Source organism: Stomoxys calcitrans, chromosome 3 (genome assembly GCF_963082655.1).
Source record: "Stomoxys calcitrans chromosome 3, idStoCalc2.1, whole genome shotgun sequence".
Classification (NCBI taxonomy): domain Eukaryota; kingdom Metazoa; phylum Arthropoda; class Insecta; order Diptera; family Muscidae; genus Stomoxys; species Stomoxys calcitrans.
Window position 1 is genome coordinate 2820620 of NC_081554.1, and position 26598 is coordinate 2847217.

Here is a 26598-nt window from a genome sequence, read left to right on the forward strand (position 1 = left end):
ATTTGAATATAGCTGCCATATAGACCGATCTCTCGATTTAAGGTTTTGGGCCCATAAAAGGGTCCAAAATCTTAACTTCTTGGGTCTCTGGAGGGCGCAATTCTTATCCGATTTGAATGAAATTTTGCACAACGTGGTTTGTTATGATTTCTAACAACTGTTCTAAGTATGGTTTAAATCGGTTCATAACCTGATATAGCTGTCATATAAACCGATCTTGGGTCTTGACTTCTTGAGCTTCTAGAGTGCGCAATTCTTATCTGATTTGAATGAAATTTTGCATGACGTGTTTTGCTATGATATCCAACAACTTTGCCAAGTGTGGTTCAAACCGGTTCATATCTTCATATAGCTGTCATATAAACCGATCTTGGGTCTTGACTTCTTGAGCCTCTAGAGTGCGCAATTCTTATCCGATTTGAATGAAATTTTGCATGACGTGTTTTGCTATGATATCTAACAACTTTGCCAAGTGTGGTTCAAACCGGTTCTAACCTCATATAGCTGTCATATAAACCGATCTTGGGTCTTAACTTCTTGAGCCTCTAGAGTGCGCAATTCTTATTCGATTTGAATGAAATTTTGCACAACGTTGTTTGTTGTGATTTCTAACAACTGTGCTTAGTATGGTTTAAATCGGTTCATAACCTGATATAGCTGTCATATAAACCGATCTTGGGTCTTGACTTCTTGAGCTTCTAGAGTGCGCAATTCTTATCCGATTTGAATGAAATTTTGCACAACGTGGTTTGTTATGATTTCTAACAACTGTGCTAAGTATGGTTTAAATCGGTTCATAACCTGATATAGCTGTCATATAAACCGATCTTGGGTCTTGACTTCTTGAGCTTCTAGAGTGCGCAATTCTTATCTGATTTGAATGAAATTTTGCATGACGTGTTTTGCTATGATATCCAACAACTTTGCCAAGTGTGGTTCAAACCGGTTCCTAACCTCATATAGCTGTCATATAAACCGATCTTGGGTCTTGACTTCTTGAGCCTCTAGAGTGCGCAATTCTTATTCGATTGGAATGAAATTTTGCACGACGTGTTTTGTTATGATATCCAACAACGCAATTATTAGCCGATTTGCCTAAAATTTTGTACGACGGAACCTCTCATGACCATCAACATACGTGTTTATTATGGTCTGAATCGGTCAATAGCCTGATACAGCTCCCACATAAGTAGATCTCTCTATTTTACTTCTTGAGCCCCCAAAGGGCGCAATTCTTATTCTAATTGGGTGACATTTTACACAGGTCTCCAAACCGGACCATATCTTGATATCGCTCTAATAGTAGAGCAAATCTTTCCTTTTAGATTTTTTTTTCCCAAGAAGAGATGCCGGGAAAAGAACTCGACAAATGCGATCCATGGTGGAGGGTATATAAGAATCGGACCGGGCGAACTTAGCACGCGTTTACTTGTTTTACTTCGTACGTCCTACGCAAAAAATTGCTTTGCACCTAACAATATTTGTAGCCTTCTCAGCAAATTTTCTAAAAAATGCCGATTTTAAAACCATTTTTGCCCGAATGGTTTTTTTTCAAGATTTTTGTAAAAAATAACGAGCAGAGTTTATATCCAGTTGATTGATTCAGATATTCATACTCGTTTTCTCAGTTTCAAACAGCGATAAGTTTTCATACAATGTTGCTTGTGTATTTTACATTAGACGCATATATATGACACATTTTGTTCGTTCCAATTCAAATAAAATAAGGTCAAATGTAGAGCAAAAATTGGCGATTCGATGGCCCTAGTTTACCCTTGTTTGATTTTATATACATTTTGTGTCAAATATTTACTAATCTGACCTTACCTCAACAATTACACTTTTCAAACTTTTCTTAATTTGGGGAAATTCGGAAATTTTTTGTTAAAATTTTGGGGATTAAATTTCTGCAGTTTCTTAACTACAATTTTTCGTACAAAGGAGGGTCATTTTACGATCGGAATCATATTATATTCAGGTATACGAAATTAAAATATGGATGTTTCCAGCTTTAAGGGATCTATTGCCTGCCCATCAAAACCATTAGCCTTTTATTGATAAATAACTATTGGTAATGGAGGTTACCTACCATTAGGCTGAATGTTCTTTTATGGTGTGATGTATGCCAATTTTCAATTTATTCTTTAAGACCGGCTGTTGCAAAGGTGGCCACATACTTATTCGGTACACTGTATCTATAAAATCAGCTAAAGAGCTATTTATATTGTCTAAGTTAATGTGGTTATTTATTATCAAGTTTGTACCAAGACATATGCCTTCAATATGAAATCAGTTATTAAATAAGCTTAAATTTATTCTTCAAAAAAAAAAAACCTTTTTTTTAATTAGATTTCCCTTAGTCTGAGGTTTTTATTCAAACTAAAATTTGCTGTATAAGGTATAATACAGTCCTCTGCGCTGACTTCAAACCTTTCCTAATGGTTTCAGAATGGAAATATACAAATGAAGAGTTTTCGATTGATGTTTATTGATTTGAATTAATTTACATACAGTATTGAATTTCTTTGATACTTAATTTCTAATTTTGCCTGAGACTTTTGTTTATTATTGTTAAAAATCTTAGTTTATCTGTTTATTCAATTAACGATGCAATTCAGGAAAACTTGATTGAATGCTACAATGAATGTAATTGATACATAAATATCGTACTTGCTAGTTGTCATAGTAAAATCTAGATGAAGATAGATGCTAATGTGTATTTATCTAAGAGCAAATGCAGTAACTCAGATGCTTTATTGCCAACATGTTTATGTTCATCCTCCTTTGTTGTGGCTATAAAATGCTAAATGACTTTTGAATACAAAATTAGGTGATATACGTTCTAAGAAAGTTGTCATAAATTTCCTAAATCACATACTTTAACACGCATAATTTCCCATTTGCCAGACAGAGAAAAAAATTTTAAGGGGATTTGCAAAAAGCACTGTGAAAATATTTAAATAATCTTTGCCTTGAACTTTAGCCTGAATGACGTTGATCCGATACATATTGGCAAATGCCCGCAGTAGGATACTTGGACAAAGTTAAAAATATGCAAAACGGAAATGGATAGATATTGTCCTGCTGCCACTTGACCACTGTTGTATGAATAATAATAATGAAGGAGCAAAGCAAGGAACGGGCACACAACCATTGGCAGAGTAAATGGAATGGATGTGTTGGCAGGTCGCAGTAAGGAGGCGTTGAGTGTCGTAAGTAATAAGAGTCATTAGGAAACAGAAACGATAGCAGTTACCAGAGAATGGATGAATAAATAAATGAGCCCTCGCTCATTTAAATGTCTCCATTACCATGACTATGAAATTAGTTTGACACACTCATTTTGTTGTATCGCTGTGCCATTTTGTGCTATTTTTTCTCAACTCCTTGCTGAACTATGTTTAGAAAAAGCCACATACAAGAGGGTCATGTGTACTTAAGTAAATTTCTATAAGCAAAGATGAGATGTAGCTGAGTAGCTTCAGAGTGAATATGACTGTAGCTTTTAATTATTGCCATATTTGAGTCGTTATCATTAAAAGCCACTCTAGAAGCTCGAGAATTCAAGGCAGTTTGAGATGTGCCCCATTTGTGTTGTATTATTTAGTGTGTCAAACTGTGCAAGACGAATTTCTTCGAAAAAAAAAATAAGAAGGACGACCCCTTGCTGGGTCTGTTCCGAAAAATTTGCACTTTCAAACGAAAATTTTAGTTTTTCAACATTGTAAGCTAGTGTTCTATTATTGAGGTGCAGGCAAATACAAAGATGAAACGACAGATGAAAATGGTTTGAAAATTCCACGAGCTAGTAATAAATATTTCCGCCTTCCTAAATCATCCAAACATGTCATCCAATAATAATAGCAAGTATACTAAAAATAAGTAAATGTGATTTATGAGCCAGGATTAGTGGGACCCATTCTCATATTCATTTGTATTTGTACATCTTTCCCATTGCGCTGCCATTTCGTGGGGGCATCTTTTTGTGTTCACACAAGTGGCCATTAGTTGCGGTCGAGATTAATGATGCAATTAAAACATACACATTTGTAATAATGGTGCCGAGAAATGTATCTTTAAAGGGCATGCTGCCACTTCCGTTCCACAGGCAAACCACACATTGCCACTTGTATACGTGGAGAGTTTGCTTCCACGCAGTAAGAAATGACCATTTTACGGATGGTTGTGTCCAACACTCAATGTTTGAGAGCCGAAAAAAATAAAATTTAGGGCAAATTCATTTGGCGACATTTTTTGCAATATTAAATGCCACATTAATACCAACTCTGAGTATGTGAAATAGCACGTTTGATGCTATACATTGCGAGTAAGTTCATAAAACATCATTGAAAGTACGTTTGTATTCTGCTAAAGTTTGGAAGCCGACAATCTTTGGGCTAATAACGCAATGGCGGTGGCATAGACAGATGCTACGTCATATAAAAAGCACTGTAGCGCAGAGGTTTTCACGCCCTCCTATAACGCTGAACGCCAGGGTTCCTGTCTAGAACATTAAAAAAAATTTCAGGGATGGCTATCCATTCTTAACGATTGCAACATTTGCCGCGCCAAATTTCCCACGCACATTGCATTGAGGAACAGGAACAGGAGATACTTCTCTCATATCAATGAGTGCAGCCCGATGTTTAAGTTCAAGCTATAAAAAGTGGCCTGCTTTTTAATATCGTTAAACATTGAAATTAAAACTTGAATTGGACAGTATTCATTAAACTGTGGGAGGTTTGTCCTTGTTCCTTAATAGAATGTTCATTGGCATATTTGCATATATTAAAATCAAAGTCATATTAGATGTTCTTTGACCTGCGATGTTTTCTCGCAAAGATTGAAACGTATTTTCAAAAAATCGTGAAATATTTTTCCTCATTTAGTGATTTCTTTCATTTTCATTAGAAACAAGTAAAGGCGTGCTAATCTTAATCGAATTCTTTTCCCGGCATTTCTTCGTAGGCAAAAAAATGATAAAATAAAAGATTTGCTCTGCTATTAGAGCGATATCATCATATGGTCCGGTTCGGGCCACAATTAAATTATATGTTGGAGACCTGTGTAAAATGTCACCCAATTCGAATAAGAATTGCGCCCTTTGGGGGCTCAAGAAGTAAAATAGAGAGATCGATTTATATGGGAGCTGTATCAGGCCATAGACCGATTCGGACCATAATAAACACGTATGTTAATGGTCATGAGAGGATCCGTCGTACAAAATGTCAGGCAAATCGGATAATAATTGCGACCTCTAGAGGCTCAAGAAATCAAGATCCCAGATCGGTTTATATGGCAGCTATATCAGGTTATAAACCGATTTATACCTTATTTGGCACAATTGTTGAAAGTCATAATAAAATACGTCATGTTAAATTTCAGCCAAATCGGATAGGAATTGTGCCCTCAAAAAGTCAAGTCCCCAGATCGGTTTATATGACAGCTCTATCAGGTTAGGAACCGATTTAAACCATACTTGGCACAGTTGTTGGATATCACAACAAAACACGTCGTGCAAAATTTCATTCCAATCGGATAAGAATTGCGCACCCTAGAGGCTCAAGAAGTCAAGATCCAAGATCGATTTATATGGCAGCTATATCGGGTTATTGACCGATTTAAACCATACTTAGCGCAGTTGTTGGAAGCTGAAGAAGTCAATTCCCCAGATCGGTTTATATGGAGCTATATCAGGTTATGAACCGTTTTAAACCATACTTGGCACAGTTGTTGGATATCATAACAAAATACTTCGTACAAAATTTCATTCAAATCGGATAAGAGTTGCGCCCTCTGAAGTTTCAAGAAGTTAAGACCCAAGATCGGTTTATATGGCAGCTATATCAGGTTATAGACTAATTTAAACCATACTTGGCACAGTTGTTGGATATGATACAAAAACACCACGTGCAAAATTTCAGTCAAATCGGACCAGAATTGCGCCCTCTAGAGACTCAAGAAGTCAAGACCCAAGATCGGTTTATATGGCAGCTATATCAAAACATGGACCGATATGGTCCATTTACAATCCCAACCGACCTACACTAATAAAAAGTATTTGTGCAAAATTTCGACGGACCGACGGACGGACATGGCTAAATCGACATAAAATGACATGACGATCAAGAATATATATACTTTATGGGGTCTGAGACGAATATTTCGAGTTGTTACAAACAGAATGAGGAAATTAGTATACCCCCATCCCCATGTGCAACTCACAAAATCCTTAAGCGGTTTCCATTCTATGCCCTAAACTGATTCAACCCTGGTATCGTATCCCCAACCAAGTGCCCTTAGTCTATTAACTGCGAAAGTAGGCCATTAACCACATGCCCTACAGACGCTGTCACTTGCCGGATATATTCTGCAGAAGTGCGCCTGTAGTCCTGTGATGTGATGATACCGAAACGATACAGAAAGCAATATTTATCTCCTGCTTCGTCTCAGTAATAGCCCCGCCTTCCCATTGAGTTTTCGTCTTCCTAAAGAATGCTTCACTGTTCCATAGTAAGTTCTTTGCCCACGACCTTAACTCGGACGGCATCGCTCCGAAAGATCTCGCATTCACCATAAATACTGATGACAGTCCCATGAACTCCACAGCCAAATCGTGTGCCCCTTTATTCCCCCTTACTCCGTTACGGCCCAGCACCCATACAATGCGGATCGTGCCATGCTCAGAGAAGGCGTTAATCTCTTTCTAACGTTCCAAGACTTTTCATGACCTTATCGTCCTTGTTGTTATAGCCATGACGGCCTATTTTTTTAAGGACCTAAGAGCCTCAATTTTTATCCAACTGGGCTGAAATTTGGTAGTGTTTACCCAAAGCACGGTCCGGTCGAATTCGTTTTTACTGGTTCAAATTTTCATTTTGTTTCATTAAAATTTTTGATTTACAACAACTTCCAACCAGTCTGCCATTGAAACATTTCAAATCTTGGGTCACTGTCATTTCACTAATAAAACCAATCCAAGTAAGCCCCAAGTGGTTAATTTTCTCTCCCACTCTTGGCCCCTGTCATATGAGTATGAGGCTTGTGGTCAGTGTTGTTTGCACTTCGGCTTACCATAAGGGATTATTTATTTTTGCCCAATCGAATGACAAACTATTTGCAGATTAAATGTAAAAGTTTACTTACTCTCGTTAGCCACTCTGGCAAAGGAATGCAATCAAGGCAACTTCAATCTCATTATCCATACATGGTTTGATTCTCAATCTCCTGGCCGCTCGCCATACTGCAAATATGTCGAAAGTGTTCAAAGATTAGTGTTCCAATAAATGTGTATAATCTATGTATGACATGCCACCAGGGGATTGGATTCCAGAAGCCTTTGGGTTATTTCTGTTAGAAAGATTGAGAAGGATAACGAGCACACTGGCATGTAAACACACCAACAGGACGATATGAAATGGAAACTATGGATTGAAGCGATTCAGTGTTTTGGAAAGATTTTATCTTTGCAGGAAGGAAAACATATAATCTTGGTTCTTTGTTACACGCACACACCTATAGATACACAAAGAAAAACTATGAATTTGAAATGTTTTTTGATATTGAAACGCAACAAAATATCGGAGAACAAATATTTGGGTGTCATAACCGTTATTCACAAAAAAGGTTAAATATGGGACCACTGTCTTCATGAAAGCCATAGCAACGAGTTGAGAATACAAATAGGTATATGCGCCACCATAGCGCAGAGTTCAGCATGTCCGTCTATGACGCTGAACACCTGGGTTCGAATACTGGCGAAATCATCAGAATAATTTTCAGCGGTGGATATACTCCCCTAATGCTGGCGACATTTTTGAGGTACTATGCCATGTAAAAACTTTTCCCCAAAGAGATGCTGCACTGTGGCACTGTGCTTTGAGCTTAAAACTTTAATCGGACTGCACTCATTGATATGTGATACGTATCCTCTATTAGTGGAATGTTCACAGGAAATTTAGTATTTATTAATAAAGGTTGCATAAATTTTTTTAGAGTGTAGAAATATTTGCAGTACAGAAGGGCAGCACATAGTATTTATGGTGCTGATTGGAACGGAATTGAATTTTTTCTTAAATTATGCCCTCATATTCTGCACGCTCGTTTATCTGTATTTGCATTGTATCGTTTTGTGTGTGTTTCCGTTCTAACGATATGAACACTCCCCCACAAAGATATTTTGTAACCAATCTCAGCTGGCTGGGGGTCTCTAACATTGGCATTGGCAGTGACAGAAAATATGTTATTATCGCATTTCAAATATTTCACATATTCTCTTAGCATTGCTAAGTACCATGACGAGGGTGGTTCAAACGGCTTTAGCAACTGTTGTGTTTTGCACAATGATTGTGGTTTTCATTGGAGTTAACTTCTGATGTTTCGTGTTTTCGCCAGTGATTGATATACAAATTATATTGGGTGACAATAAAACTGTTTACTGATTTATTTTGAACGATGCGTGAGTGGGAGTGGGTGTGCGTGTGGAGGATTGTCTCAATACAACCAATACAGTTGATTCAGTTAATTTCTGTGGCTATGGCATGTGAAACACTTTTCTATGAATATAAATTTCGAATTTTTGTATACTTTTTATGTCAATTTTTCCATAGCAGCTATCAGATATTATAGAGCCACATCAATATGCAAAATTGTTTATGGCACATACGACCGAGTCAGTCTATGATTTGGTTTGTTTGTTTGTGAAAGGACATAAAAATAAAACAGCTATAAACATTCTGTTAAACCAATGGAATGTCGTCGTTGAACAACAGATAAATAAAAATTGAGTGCCTGAGCTTACGAAGGAGTTCCTTTTTACCTGGCACTTTTTCTTTTATTGCTAAATGTAAAAATCAGCGTTGTACTGGTAACATCAAGGTTGGCATAGAAATGCCATGTGTAGATGTATGTACAGATTTACGATCAGCCGTAAGTAGTAAAATTAATTGCAAAGGATTTGGTTTTATGTATTCATAGATTACCAGTGCGAGTAATTAAACGTAATACTAAACCGATAATGATAAGACTTTGGGGACATGAATACGACAAAGATTGTAAATGACTAGATCACTAAGTGAGGTAAAGAGGTATAGTGGGTTAGTAAAATATTGTTATAAAAATTGTCGCACCCAGATTTAATTACCCTGTGAACCCTGAAAAGAAAAGGTGTTGAACCCATACTTGGCACGAATTTGGGTTTCTTCCAGCAAAGTTTGATTGGGTTAAAAAAAGGATACAGGATGTCCATAAAGACATGTCGCTTGTCTTTATGGACATACACCTTAGCAAGCGATTGCTTTATTTTGAGCTCTTACAAAAAGAGAGCATTGTAGAATAGTAGTATTTCCGTATTTACAAATACGGAATCTTACTATTGTTCTATTCCATGCTGATAAGTTGGTTCAAGTCCAGTGTAGAAAGTCTCTAATCGACTCACGAGTAAATCTCGACGCACCAAAAAAATCACGTCTCACTAAAAACACGCCACTCACGCTTGAGCAAATTGTTTTCGAAGAAAATAATTATTTCTTTTTTTGCATGTATCTCAAATTATACGATAATTTAACGTATGAATGTGAATGTATAAATTAATCGTGTTTTTTTCTCTTGAGTCGTATTTAGCGGAATTTTATAATAATCATGATCACGCACGAGGAATTTTTATGTAGTCACGGTCACGCAAGATCACGAAATTGGTTGTTGGGATCACGTTACACTTGCGTGACATGACAACTCACGTTCGCACCCACAACCATGGTTTCTGATAAAAATGTACACATATTAAATACGGTGATCAATAAACCGGCTTTAATTTAAAACCGGATATCGAACTATTAGAAAATTGAATTTTTTACAAAAACCGGTATAAGTTTTTGTGATTTGTAAAAAACCGTTTTTTCTTTAAAAGTAAGCCCTTTCAACGTTATATAAATTATCTTTGTATGAAGCCAAAAAACGACCTGCATATAATTTTTTCAGTTTCTGAGAGAAATTTGACATTAAAACATTAGAAAAAGGCAAAATATTTCGCTAACATTTCGCTGAAAAAATGTTGGATATTTTTTGAGAATACGAAATTTTGAATGAAATAATCTCCAAAGACAAAATGTCAATGAATTAAAAATAAAAAGATAAAATATCAATGAAATTTTCTCTAAAGACCAAATTTTAATAAAAACAAGTAAGAGCGTGCTAAGTTCAGCAGGGATGAATCTTATATACCCTCCACCATGGATCACAGATGCGATCCATGGTGGAGTTCGAGTTCTTTGCGCAGTATCTGTTTTCAGGCAAACAAACTGTAGGCCGGTCAGACGGAAACCCAATTATCGAAACACGTCCACCAGTGGGGTGACGTGTGTAGTGGCTTGTCTGAGGAACTGGCAATTTCTTTTCTTCAAGACTCAATTATCAATCTCTCATTTGGATGTTGCATTCGCTTGGTCATTAAGCTCGACTTGAAAGACAATAAACAAACAGCACGATCGGCAGTTAAAAGCCAAACAGATGAAAAAGATGCAAACAAAGAATAATTAACATGAACGGAGGAGGAGCTATATCAAGTTATAGTCCGATTCGGGGCTCAAGAAGCAAAGTCGGGAGATCGGTTTATATGGGAGCTGTGTCAAGCTATATATCGATTCAGACCACATTGCACACGTATTTTGAAGACCATGGGAGAAGCCGTTGTACAAAATTTGTGCCAAATCGGGTGAGAATTACGCTCTTTAGATGCTCAAGAACTCAAGATCCCAGATCTGTTTATATGGCAGCTATATCAGGTTATAAACCGATTTGAACCATACTTAACACAGTTGTTGGAAGTGATATGACAACACTATGTGTAAAATTTCGCCCTCTAGAGGCTCAATAAGTCAAATCCCTAGATTGATATGTATGGCAGCTATATCAAAACATGGACCGACATGGCCCATTTACAATCCCAACAGACCTGCACCAATAAGAAGTATTTGTGCAAAATTTCAATTTCGGCTAGCAAACAGAATGACGAAATTAATATACCCCCATCCTACGGCGGAGGGTATAAAAATTCGCTTTAAATAAAATTATCGTCAAATTTAATTTATTTTTCAAATTCTATTTCGTTAAAAAAAACATTTTTATTAAATTTTTTTAAACAATTTTTTTCAGAAGACAAAACCTTTTTTCTTCTTAAAAGAAAACAATTCATAAATTTTTCTTATGGTAAAATCTCGTTAAATATTTTCCAAAGAAGAAATTAGAATTAAATTTTCTATTAGGACAAAAATTCGATAAAAAAAAATCTCTCAGAATGTTGATGAAATTTTTCTCAAAAAACAGAAACTAAACATTTTTAAGAAACCGGTTAATTTAGGCAAGAAACCGATTTACAAAAAACCCGAAAAATACAATACATAATTTCTAGATACCGATTATTATATTGAGTTCAAGACACCGTAAAACTTGTTAATATAAACTTAACTCAATTTATATCTGGATTAGTTTTAAGAAATAAAAGCGGTCATTGATTGATTATTCTAGGGTATTAGAAAGTTAAGTCCCTGATGAGTTGATTTTTTCGGAGATATATTGCCAAATTTCAACCATATTGGACAAATATTGAGGAATATAGAGGCTTAAGAACTCATATGCCGATCCTGGTTAATATTGGGACTATGTCTTTTATATTGGAAGGCTTAAACATGCTATGCGAGCAAAATTTCAAGCCAATTGAAGCTTTTAGGGGCTCAAGAAGTCAAATGGAAGGAACACTTTACGAGGTCTGTTATATACAAACAAAACAATAAATTTGCCATGAACTTTCTCAATGATAAGGGGCCTCATTTTTATAGGCGAGTCCGAACTAACGCTTTGGGGAGAAGTTTTTACATGACATAGACCTCACAAATGTCGCTGAACGCCTGTGTTCGAATTATGATACGCAGGCGTCCAGCGTCATATGCGGACATGTCTGTTATATATTTTGGTTGTATACAGGCTGATAGGATTGGATTGCCAGTTTGATTTGACAGATAAAAACGTTAGTCGTGTTCCGTGTGCTATTCGATTTTTTACTATTCGAAAAAAATGCATGAAAGTTTTGTGTAACCAATTTCAAAAGTGTTTCGAGGATTGAAAGAAACGAAAAAAAGAAAGGAAAAATATCTGAGGGGGATTACTTTGAAGGGGACAAGATAGTTATTGATGAATAAATAAGTACTTAAAAAAAAATTAAACAACGGTTATTTCTTGATCGGAAGTCGTATATGGCGCTATGCAAAATCTGAAGCGGTATGGCCCATTTGCAATCTTCAACGATTAGCATAAATAAGTAGTATCTGTTGCAAGTAGAAATTCTTACTCGGTCGACTGCGTTCGGGATTTCGACAGACATACTTAGGTAGGTGCTCAAGAAATTACAATCAAAATCAGAAATCAAATCAAAATATAAGTTTAAATGAGAGCTATACCAGGTTATATAACGTGAAATCCATATACAGTAGTGTGAAATCTATGGCTGTTCAATATAGAGCTTGGCACAAGTCACTACCCGAAACATCCAAGTTTTTATAAATTGCTGCCTACGACAAATACTTCGAATTTTCTGGCCAAATCGTATTTCAAAAAAAGAATTGCAAATAACAACAAAACACTACTCCTGTCGTTGAGGAAATCCGGAGGAGTAAATGAAGTTGGTTAGGTCATATCCTATGCCGGCAGCGCTATGGCATTGCGAAAAATTGCCTAGACTGGAACCCGCAACGGCAGCGAAGTAGGGAAAGTCTAAGAAACACATGGATCCGCTGTACTAAGAGAGAGTTTGAACTAACCCATGTATCGCGGAATCAAGTCCAGGGTATGGCTTGTTGATGCACTATGTTAACACTGAACTTCTTAATAATGATAATTTTTTTTTTATAATACGTACGAGGATTGTCTTTTATATATCGGGATTGGACAACCTTTGTTTTGCAATCTGCCAACTGACAGCTCTATCGTAAAACTTGAAATTTTGAGGTTATACGTACTCAGAAACTTTTGACATACGAGCGCTACTTGTGTTGTTTACAGTAAATTAAAAGATTCATCTCACCCAAAAAATAGAATTAAATCGTGAACATTTTTGTGCGATTATTTTTTACATCTTTCCACGTAGATTAACTCAACAACAGTGTATCGATGAAATTAATTAAATTTTTGGCAATGAAGCTCCATTAAGGACCAGTGTTTATCGATGGTATGGCGAATTTAACCGAGGTCGTAGTTCACTTCAAGACAAATTTCCTGAATATTGTTCCTAAAACCATTGATGTTGTGCGTCAAGTGATCTTGCAAGATCTTTATGGTACCTACGTGAGATTGAGACAACCTTAGGCATTAGTGGGACCAGCATACATTCAATATTGCATGAACATTTTACCGTCAAAAAAAGTTGTTCGTATTGGATCCCACACAATTTGTCAATCGCTCAAAAAAAGGCTCGTGTCGATTGGTCGAAAGAAATGCTCCAAAAATACGAAACAACTGCATTTTTGAGCACTCAAAACATCGATTTGATGAGTCATCTGCCGTATAGTCCTGACTTGGCATCGACTCATTTCTTTTTATTCCCGTACGTAAAAAATAAAATGAGAAGTCTACGTTTTTCGACACCTGAAGAAGCGGTTGATGCTTTCGGAATGCATGTTTTGGAGATACCTCAATCAGAGTGGCAAAAGTGCTTCGACAATTGGTTGAAAAGTTAATAGATCTTAGGTTTTCGATGATTAAAATTTGTTCTTGTTCTCTAATCCCGAAATATAAAAGGCATCCCTCGTATTCCAATAGTAAATGAAGGAAATGCGGTACGCTAAATGATTTTTTGAAAATGGATTATTCTATACGCATTTTTAAGCTGGTGATCAAAACATTCATGGCTATGGATCCATTTCAGATCCACACAAATTGATTTGGGAACCAACATTTTCAAGGAGCCACAGATCCTTACAGTATTAACCCAAATTTGTGGGTAAAATTGTATTCTACTACCACATACCTTTCATTGGTGTTCTATTATTTCTCCCTTTTTTTGGGGGGTCCCCAAACATTTGCTCTTTCTTGGTTGTACAGTATAGTCCCGGTCGGCCTACACCACAGTTTGGTTTTGTTTTTATAAGAGAGAGGTGGTCGGTCTTCCGGACACTTGCACACATATGATAATGTCAAATAATCGACTAGAAATCTCCAGACGATCAAGAATATGTATACTTTATGGGCTTGCAGATCGATATTTCAAACCGATTGACTATATAAGTATACCCCTATCCTATAGTGGTGTGTATAATATTAAAATATGGTTCAATTTGAACTGTGTTCGGTACGAATGTCGAGGGGTCCAATAGAGCTCTCTGCAACAAGTTTAAGCCAAATCAGGTAAAATTAACAACATTCACATACTGTTCCAGATTTCGACGAAATCAGATAATAAATGCCCCACGACTTTATATTGGTAGATCTGGATCAGATTAGGTGCGAATATCAAAGGGTTCGTTAAAACTTTTAATAGTGAGTAATATTGTCACTATTAAATGTTTAAGTAAACTCTTATAATAAATACGTCTTTTTGGACCCAAAACCAAAATTTCAGTAGATTGGTTCTTTTTTAGACGGCAATATATAAATAGGATCCGACATGATCCAAATGTTCTGTTAAGAGCTACGGGCATCTGTGTCAGGGTTTCCTTATAAGTTCGTAATGTGATGTGACTTACTGATCATTAGGATGGTGTCATTCTTATCCCATTTGGCAAAAAATTTTACGTCCTAAAGAAAATTTAAATGAAATTAAGTCTGAAAAGAACTAATATTTTGCCATTGAAAAAGTACTTTTTCGGGGAAAAATTTGTTTCCCTTAAATAAAATTTCAGTTTTTGTCAGGTTTCCACATTTATACCAAGTAAATGTATGACCGTTCACCCTTTGCAAGATATCTTACAACGGAATTGCCTATGCAGTCGAAATAAAGGCAAGTAAATATAATTGCAGTATAACAAATATTCCCATTGATTAAACTTGCAGTGTAAGCATCTCTGCATCTTTAATAATTTAACTATGTATGAAAGAAAAGAAGAGAAGAAAAGCAAATATGGAGGAAATGAGATATGTTGATGCAATTACTTAAGAACTTAATTAAAAGAGCATTTGTTGGGTATGATAGTGTGTTGGTATGCTCGCTATACAAATGCAAAATAATTGTGAGATGAAGTTTACCATAGTTCTGCACGAAGAGTTATTAACATGAAAATAAGATGTATGAATCGGATAACATTTCGGGGAAAATACACAAATGAAATTTGTTACATTATACACTGTAGATAAGGGCTTGCTCTTACCAATGTGTTAGTTGTTGAATTATTTTAGCAATAAGATATTTTTTTGTGTTTGGAATTCTTTGTACAATTTTGTCAGCAAGGTTCTTCGCAAGATGAAATGGAAAAATTAAAAATTTTGCTTGTTTTCTGTATTATGTTTAATTTTAACTTGGAATTACAAATGGCAATAATTCATAAATCTTACAGAGTAATTTTCATCTACAGTAATATAGGTTTCTATATGCATGTATTTATGTCTATGTTTGTGTTTATGGTACTACCATACATATGTAATTTATGAAGACATGTCAGTCGAAAAACTCTAAGTAACACAGCATCTTATCCATGACGTTGTCTGAACTGAAAACTCTTAGAAGCAGCTGGTGATCAAGGACAATGTATCCAACGGAGAAGTGCATGTAATAATGATATTAGCAGCGTGTAAACCATTTTGCAGAGAATTCAATTACTAAGTAATGAATTTAATTCCCAGGTGATGTTGTGCAATTCCCCAGCCTCCACAATGGCTTGAGTCATAGCAATAGGATGACATCAACTATCTTAGTTCTCATCAAGAGAATAGGAAGCAAAAAAATGTTTACAAGTTTATAAAAATAACTTAATTTTCTGTATGATATTCATAAGTGATAGTGAGTTGTTATGGGGACAAGTATACTAGTGTGTGTAGGAAGCCAAGGATATAACACCAATACCATCTAAGGATGCTTGCTGCACTTTTAAACCGTAGGAATCTTCATACAGATTTCTTCTTGGTAGATGGGAGTGATGCAAAAAGTTTTCTTTCAGAAATATGAGCAGAAGTTTTAGGTCTTTTATTAAACTTAATTTTTCTGCTTAGCGAAGATTGTTAATAATACATTTGAGAATTAGAAATAAGAGCTTTAGTTTGATGAGAATCGCTTTTTGCAGATCCTCAAAGAAGCTTAATTTTGGTTTTTGACCGATTCAATCGCTTCCCAACCGATTTTGGGCAAATATGTTTGAATTGGCAACAAAAATTGCAGAATTTTATCAAATTGAACAACAACTACTTCCGATTATCCCCGCTTCTGATTCTACCGAGCACTGAGAACTAACGGGATATTTTATCCACTAACAGCATTTAAACCTTGATGTATATTTGCAAAACTTTATGATCCACCTCAATAAGAAGAAAATAAGAAGAACTAAATAAGATGTAAAGCTTCATATCTCCATGCTATATTACTATTAATGCGTGCTCTCTCTTTTTATACCCTACACCACTTCTATGATACAGGGTATTATAACTAAATGCATTTGTTTGTAACACCCAAAAGGAAGAGATATAGACCCTTGGAAAGTATACCGATCGACTCAGAATCACTTTCTGATTCGATTTAGCTATGTCTGTCTGTCTATCTGTCCATGTTAATTTGTGTACAAACAACAGGTCCCAATTTACGTGCGATAGTCTTAAAATTTGGTACATGGATGTTTCTCGGCCCAAAGACGAAGCCTATTGAAACTGGAAAAAATCGGTTCGGATTTGGATATAGCTCCCATATATATATTGGTCTGATTTGCAGTAAATAACGGAGTAAGGGGAAATGAAAGGGCAGACGATTTGGCGGTGAAGACCAGAGGACTGCAGTCAATAAACTTGGTTAACCCGAAGCCTTTCGGGTCGACGCAGTCCGAGTTAACGGAGTGGGCGATGAATGCGCATGCAACATTGTGGAACAGCGAAATGGTCGGTAGGATGGCGAAAATCCTATGGGGCGATCCAGATCGTGAGAAGACGAGGCTATTACTGAAAGGAAGTAAGAAGGAGGTCAATATAGCTATTGGTATTGGTGATAACGGGACACATAGGACTACGAGCTCACTTATGTAAAATCGGTGCGGCAAGTGATCGCATGTGTGGGGCATGCGGGGAAGATGATGAGACGTTGGAGCATTTGCTTTGTCATTGCCCGCCTTTCGCGTCTAACAGATACCGGCACTTATTGAAAACCGGAGTGGTATTGAAAACAATTTGTGATTTTGTAAGTAGCGCGGAATTCCAAACTTAAAATTTTTTTTTAGAGGTTACTTTATAGTTTTTAGCGCACAACATGCCGATTACTGTCATAGGTGTATGGCCATAGTGGCATGGGGCGGATTAATATCTGCACCTTCTTTTCAACCTAACCTAACCGATTCTCTCGAAGTTTGGTAGGAAGGATTTTCTTATGACTTCCGAAATTACTGGTGAAATCAGTTCAGATTTAGATATAGCTCACATATATACATATATATATCGAACGATTTTTCCTCCTAGAGCCATTTATGGACCAATCTTCCCAAAATTTTGTACAACGCTCTCTTCGATGACTTTTACAATATCTATAAAGTTTGGTCCAGATCGGTTCAGATTTATATAAAGCTCCCATAAATATATGCTCGTTCGATTTTGAGACATATTGCGATAAAATGATCATTTGTTAACCTATAATGCTGTATGGTGTTGTGGTCTGGTTGACGGCGCTTCAAAAGTCCTCCTACTGCTCAATACTTAACTGGATCCAAAGGATGGCTTGTTTGTGCGTTACAGCAGCACTGTTGACGACACCATGCACTGAATTTAATGCTACATTTTATGCCTCTGGACATTGTGTCTAATCAAATTGCAGCGACCACTGCCGTATGGTTATGAGAGCTTTCTCATTGATCATGTGGCGGCTACGGAAGCTGTGTTATTCTTGATTCAATATCCGATTTTCCAGGCAGTGTGGATTACACCCTACCTGAGCCGCTTTTTGATAAAAAATATTGTATCACTATTCCTGATAGAACCGATTGGAACTACGATATCTCCGGCAACAGAAGTTACATAGACTTCTATACGGATGGTTCCATACTAAACGACCAGGTGGGCTTTGGGATGTACTCTAAAATGTAGAACTGGTCAAATCGAAAAGGTTACAGCCAGGCAGCCATTAAATCTCTGGAGAACGTATTTCTGAACACAAAACCGCTCTCGACTGTCGCAGATCTCTCAACGAGATGGCTAAACCGTTCAAAATTCCCCTGTTCTGGGTGCCAGGCCACAGAGATATCCCAGGGAACTATAAAGCGGACGAGCTTGCGAGACTAGGAACTGCCCTACATATTCCTGGTATACTGGAATCTGTGGGTATACTTCGAGCGACATGTAAGCTAAGTTTACAAGAACAGGCCCGAAGGACAACGAATGAGAGATGGTCACAAAGTGGGGGCTGTGAGCATTCCAAACAAATGTGGCCTAATCCTGACTTGAAGAGGTCTACCGCTTCTCTGTCACTGACTAGAATAGACGTCTCAGTCATTGTGTCCGTCATGACAGGTCACTGTCTGATCGGAAAACATGCTGACAGACTGAAGGTTGCCAGCAACGAAATTTGCAGAAGCTGTGAGGACGTCGAAGAAGAAGAGACTATAGAACACCTTCTGTGTGTGTGTCCCGCACTAGCAGTCAGAAGGCGTTCCACTTTAGGTTCTCATTTCATTAAGAAACTGTCTGATTTAGCGGATTTGAACATTCGCAAGTTATTGGGCTTTTTAAAGCGATCTGGATGGTTCAACGGTAGGAACTAGAAGGCATCTTCCTTCTTCTTTTCCTGTGGTATCACAATGGACGAAAACGTCTAAGAGAGTCTGATGGCAGACTGCCACTTAAACCTAACCTAACCCAAACGAATCTATCGAAAGTTTTCTTATGACTGCTAATATTACTGGTGAATATCGTAGAAACTGGTTCAGATGTAGATATAGCTCTCATATGTACATATTTCGTCCGATTTTCACTCCTAGAGAAAATGTTGTACAATTCTTTCCCTGAACCCCGAATGCTTCCACAATATCTATAGAGTTTGGTTGAAATCGGTTCCGATTTATATATAAACTTCCATATACAGTGGCACAGAAAAGTCTACATACCCCACACAGTAAAAACGTTTTTCAAACCGAAATTTTTGTATGAAAAAGTTTTTATGCCAAATGCCTTTTGTTGCTTAAATCGTTTACCATGGTTCCAAGCATTATAATTAGTTATAATTTGCAGGAAGAATTTTCTCATGACTCTCGCATTACTGGTGAATTTTATTGAAATCGGTTTAGATATTGATATAGCTGCCTTATATGTATATGGCCTGATTTTCATTTCTACAGCCACTGCAAGCGTATTTATGGACCAATATTGCCGAAATTGTGCACAACCCTTCCTCAATGCCTACTAGAAATCTAAGAAGCTGGGTCAAAATCGGTTCAGATTTAGATGTAGCTCCCATATATATGTTCTTCCGATTTTGGGTTATTTGCAATAATGCTGTTATTTGTCAAAAGTAGTTATTATAATTTGAAGATATTTGCTTTGCTCGATATTTGATACGGGTTGTTTAATAACCCATCTGAGAACATCCGCCGAGGACCATCAAAATTGGTTGAGAATATAGCTCCCACTTTGTATTTACAGGGTAGGTGTAGGGTATTAAAAAATCGGCACTCTCTGACTTTTGCCTTTCCTTAACTAAAAGCTCTGTTATTATTTATGTTTTATTTTTTTTTTTTGGTTTATTTCACACACATATATCACAACACACACAAATCTTGAGCCAGGGTCTTATAGAAGGCAAATATTAATAAAGGATTATCTTTAACGAAAAAAAACCATCCGATATATATTTAAAAAATTCTGTCATTTTTATGTCATAATCAAAGCAGCATGAGAATGCGGCGAAAACAATCATTAAACAGACAAATAAATGTACTGCTCAGCAAATTGTCATTCACACTCAGACTCGCACACACACACACACACTGGCAGACAGACAATATAATGCAATAACAGTGGTTTTTATATGACCTCATACTTGAACTCATCACCACAATCCTTTTACATTCCCTCTCGAGCTGCCATCATATCTCACAAATTTACACACCCACATCCAAACATATAATGCCACATGTGCCGCCATATCCATAGTCATATGAGTGACAGTGGCAGTCGTAATGTTTGCTATGATTGCTGCGTTCGTGTCATTGCTTGTAACTGGATTTTGTGGCAAAGCGCTGACACCAGTCAGGCAGTCAGTCAGTCTATTTGGTTGTGGTACCAATAGAAATCCCAGCATCAGTGCATTGGAATGAAACAGATTACAGTTAGCCTAACTGAAATATGTTCATGGATGCAGTGCAATGAAACATCATAGACATACAGCGTAAGGTAGGATAAAAGTCGGGTGGTGCCGACTGTAAAATACCCTACACCTTTCTTAAAAGTGTTATTTGGACGATGGCATTACACTGAGAAAAACAAAAAATGGTTTCAATCTCGAAATTAATTGATTCAATTAACTTTTATATTGAAACTGCTTTAATCACGAAAATTTAATATCAATCAGATTTGAAAAAGGTGAAAAAAATGTCAGTTAAAAAAATTGCATTTTCAATGAAATAATGGATTGAAAATTCAATTTTATTTTTTAATTAATCTAATTAAAGATAAATTATTGAAATAGTCAATTAATTTTTTATTGAATCAATTTAAAAAATAATTAAATACATAGGAAAAGTATAAATGTTACATAATAATTTGCGAAAAGTGCGCTGAATAAGGAGCATCTACGATAACATTTCAATTTTGGTACATATATGGTAAGCTCCTGGAATACAAATTTAAGGTTTATGTTTGGGTCCGCGATCACTCCTAGAACAAAAAATATGTAATTTATTGGGTCTAAAATCATATTTAAAATTTGAAAAACAAATCGGTTTATTTAAAAATGATTTTAAAATACGACAAAATTTTCAATAACATTTTATGAAAAATTTTTAAAATTCAATTAAAAAAATGATTGAATTAATTAGTTTTTAATAGAAAATGGTAAAAATTTCAATCACGATCGTAATTGAAAAAAAATGTTCACATTCAATTAAAAAAGTATTAAACCATTAAATGTTTTAATTAAAAATTGCTTAAATCTCAATTATGATCGTAGTTGGCAAAAAGATTGTATTCAATTAGAATTATGATTTTCAATTAATTGCCATATGGAAAACGTTTTTATACCTTCCACCATAGGATGGGGGTATATTAATTTCGTCATTCTGTTTGTAACACATCGAAATATGCGTCTGAGACCTCATAAAGTACATATATGTTTGATCGTTATGTCATTCGATCTAGCCATGTCCATCCGTCTGTCTGTCGAAAGCATGCTAACTTTCGAAGGAGTAAAGATAGCCGCTTGAAATTTTCCACAAATACCTTCTATTAGTGAAGGTCGGTTGGGATTGTAAATGGGCCAAATCGGTCGATATTTTGATATAGCTGCCATATAAACCGATCTTGGGTCTTGACTTCCTGAGCCTCTAGAGGGCACAATTCGCGTCCGATTTGAGTGAAATTTTGCACGAGATGTTTTGTTATGACTTCCAACAACTGTGCTAAGTACGGCGAAAATCGGTAAATGTTTTGATATAGCTGTCATATAAACCGATCTTGGATCTTAACTTCTTGAGCCTCTAGAGGGCGCAATTCTCATCCTATTTGGCAGAAATTTTGTACAACGGCTTCTCTCATGACCTTTATAGACGTGTTTAATATGGTCTGAATCGATTAATAGCTTGATACAGCTCCCATATAAACCTCTCTTCCGATTTTGCTTCTTGAGCCCCTACAAGGCGCAATTCTTATCCGAATGCATTGAAATATTACAAAATTATCTCTACCTATTACTTCTATTAATCTCTGCGCTAAGGTGGCCTCCGACAATCAAATGCACTAAGTTATAATATACTGTACCACAGAAGTGGTGTGGGGTATACTAAGAAAGGAAAAGCTTCAATTGTGGTTAGCTGTAACCACATTGGAAACATGTAAAAACATTTTATTTGGTCGTATCTATATACGTCGTCTATGAATGGTGGTTGTCAAGTTTTTTCAGCGATTGCTTCCTATAGGCTGAGAGTAATAAGAATGCATTTTTGTTGATTTTCTATGGCACCACAAATATCTGAAAATCTGCAAAACCGAAGTCTTACAGTAAAGAATTCGATGAGCTACGAGTTCATGAAATCCAATTACGAGATAGCTATAAATGACGCCTATTTTAAGTAATGGACTGATTTGGATCACTTTGCCTTTAGAATTAATATTCTCGAAATTTAATTTCTTGAGAAGATTCTTCCAAAACTCCTGTTTTTTCTATTATGTAAACTTGTTATTTGTACTGTAGCGTTTGGAATATATTTAAAATGTTGTGTGTTGTTTTTGCTGTTGAATTGTTTAAATTCTGACCCATGTGATAAAATCGGAACAAAAGATATAAGAATTATTTTTAAATTCCAATCAAATGGACTCAAAGACCTTCATACAACTCTTTGATAATATATTTCTTGAAATTTTATTTATTACTGAATAATTGAATAATTCATGTGAAGCCCATAGCCTTAAAGTTGGTTCAAGTGCACATAAAATTCGCCTTTTGGCATCGGAAATGATAAAAAAGGCACACATGAATACATAATGTAATTGGTCGCATACATGTGTACACATGGATATGTGCATGCTTCACTGTGTGAATATTATAGACTGAATAAGTGAGCATGTGTACATTTGTGGAGTATAATAAGTAAAGGAGCGTTGGTGTTGGTTCGATGACGAAAATAACGATGACGATGATGGTGCTGATGCTGATGCTTACGCTGATGGCAATGTCATCCGATGCAACTTTATTACCACAGAATCGGGGTTTTAACGAAAATTACTCAATTTCGTTGGAGAAAATTACTCACAACGTCATTTGTGAATTTACCCACATGTGGTTGCTAATGGTTATGCATGTCTGTATTTGTTTATGAGTGGGTGTATGTGTGAGCAAGTAATTGCAAGCCATCTTGCTAAAGAGGAAATGGAAAACTTTAAAGGAAACTAGGATATGGTTTACAAGCGATTTTCAATAACTGTTTACGAACAACTCATGATGGTAAGAAAACCAAAGAGCAGAGGCCAATCGTAAAGTGTTTCTGAGGAAAGGTTTTAAAATTAAATTCAAAAGTAAATATTTGAAATTTTCGTATACCAATTGTTTCTATTGCTAAGATATTTCGCGATTTTAAAAATTATGTCTTTTTCTCGAAATAAATCCATCAAACGTCTTATCGCACTCTCTGTAGCTTTGATCCAAATTTATATCAGATTCGTATTCCTCACCCGAATACCATTCGTTCATTTCTGCTTGGGTCGTTACCCCATATTGCTTGACTAAAAATGGGCATGTCAGATTTGAGTCTTTTAATTGCAAATTCGGACTTTAATGAGTCGAAAAAACGGCCTACATGGCTACTTTATTCAAATGTGTTCACATCTGGACCACATTCTTCGGTTCAGGATCTTAAATTAGGACAAAAGCCTTTATCCAAATATAATGTGATTTGACCCGTTCAAGAGGCTAACCAGCAATTGGACAAAGTAGTGATTCTGTACAACTTCAACATATTTCTTGTTAAAGGCTGTATCGTTATTACAACTATTAGTCAGACGGACATATAAGAATAAACGTGCCTGTACCCCCTTCCTAGGAGGTATTGAATCATATATAGGTAGGTCCATTGACAATTCTCCGGCTTACCTATCTCAGCCTGTATAGCACAACACATAAGCTATGAATAGGAAATTCTAAGCTAACACATCAAAGCAGTTGTTATTTTGTTACCAGTTCATGGAAACCATGTTGAAAAGAAGCTAGTTGAAATAGCCAGGGAGGATCTTTGCCTTATATTGAATAAAATTATTAGAAGGTCTATTGGAACCTGTTGTCTTTTCTTTAATGTTGCAACAATTTTTCTTTCTTATTTTTGTCACATTCGTTCCATTTTGGAAGGTTTTAAAAAAGCCTTCAAATAATCCAACAGTCCACTGTTGGTCTATTAGGATAATCCCTTTGAAACATTTCCTTGCCCCATCAATTGTAGTTGCTTTCCGGGAAGAAGGAAATGCCGCATTGATCACATCCCTTTAAATGCGGATTTCTGTTTGTGTGGGAGAGAATTACGTTCTTGTTTTTGTGAAATATATTCATCAGTTTTTTTGCTTTCTATTCGTTTTTGTTGCCAAAAATAGATGCTTAAGGCAACAGCAAGTGGAAAAAGGTCAATAATATCGAAGAGTCCCAATGTATTGTATGTGGAAGTTAAGGCCCCAAAGGGTTGCTTAGATTTATAGTAAAACTCTTTGCCATGAGAATGAAGCAATTCGATTGCTCTTTTTTGCGCATTCATCCTTCTTTCAATTCCTTTTTGTTGGGATGGTGGGGAGACGAAAGCCACATCGAGTCCTTTTTTCAGTCACGGTTTGTCTTCAGTTTATTTACAATGATTTGGTTTTAGTCACACTTTCTTCATGGGTGCTTTCGTCCTTGGAGTCCTTGGATTGAGTCCTAAGAGACAAGATATTTAGCCATTTTTTCCTTTTTTTTTTAAATAATAGCCCATCGATTTTGCTGGCTACAATTAATCACTTCCTTGGAAGCTGTTGCAACTTCTGCTAATATGTTTGATGTATGACACAACGTGCTGTAGTTGGGTTTAAACTTGCCGAAACTTAAGGAAATTGTTGACAGCAAGCATTAAATGATTGTTTGGTCTTTTCCCCTTTTTCTGTTGACTTGTAAAAAGTAATGGAACATTGGACACTGACTGTGATGGTGACGGTGACCTACCATCCATCTTTGTTTGTGGTGGCATCAACGCAATCTCTCATTTGAACTTAACTGTCACATTCACTTTTACAGTTGCTTTTGTTTAAATTTGGCAGCGAATGCCTTTGGCGTAGCTTTGTTTCAGACTTTGTCGTATGTCATGGACTTGACACTTAATGGTTGCTGGCGCTGTTGTTCGTTGTTACCATTGTATTGCAGAAAGGGTGAACCGAAAGCAAGTTTAGTTATTAATCAAAAAATTTATTTTTTAGTGTTACTCAAATTTAATTAATAACAAGGCATAAAAAAGGCATTAAGTTTGACAGGGATACGTACATTAATAACATTTCGTCCAAATCCAGTTAAAATGCATCATTTATGAACTCATAGCAGCTTTATCGAAATATGTCCGATATAGGCCAAACTCTGCACAAATGTCGATAAGTTTAACAATCGGTTAATAACTGTGTCTTTCGTTGGCCCAGAAAGTTAAATAGGGACATCAGTAAATATTTTTTCTGATAATCTCGACAAGTAATATTTTTATACCCATCAACATAGGATATAATACCCACCAACATATAATAGTGGGTATATAAATTAGTCATTTCGTTTTGCAATATCAAAGTATATACATTTCGGATCGTCATACAATTCTAAGAGGATTAAACGATGTCCGTGTGTCTGTTCTTCCGTTTGACTCTACAGGCGTCAAAAATTGAGATATTGAGCTGAAATTTGGCACAGAAACGACTTTTTGATGCACGCTGGTTAAGTTTTTGAACGGGCCACATGGGACCATATTTGGATACAGATGATATATAGACAGATCTGCCGATAAAAGGTTTGAAGCCCACAAAACTTTATTTACTATACCCTCCACCATAGGATGGGGGTATACTAATTTCGTCATTCTGTTTGTAATACCTCGAAATATGCGTCCGAGACCCCATAAAGTATATATATTCTTGATCGTCATGTCATTTTAAGTCGATCTAGCCATGTCCGTCCGTCCATCTGTCTGTCGAAAGCACGCTATCTTTCGAAGGAGTAAAGCTAGCCGCTTGAAATTTTGCACAAATACTTTTTATTAGTGTTGGTCGGTTGGGATTGTAAATGGGCCAAATCGGTCCATGTTTTGATATAGCTGCCATATAAACCGATCTTGGGTCTTGACTTCTTGAGCCTCTAGAGGGCGCAATATGGTCCCATGTGACTGAAATTTTGCACATGGTGTTTTGGTATCACTTCCAACAACTGTGCTAAGTACGGCGCAAATCGGTACATAACATGAATTAACTGCCATATAAACCGATCTGGGATCTTGACTTCTTGAGCCTCTAGAGGGCGCAATTCTCATCCGATTTAGCAGAAATTTTTTACAACGGCTTCTCTCATTACCTTCTACATACGTGTCTAATATGGTCGGAATCGAGCAATAGCTTGATACAGCTCCCATATAAACCGATCTCCCGATTTTGCTTGTTGAGCCCCTACAAGGCAATTCTTATCCGAATGAACTGAAATATTATACAACGACTTCTACAATGTTCAGCATTCATTCA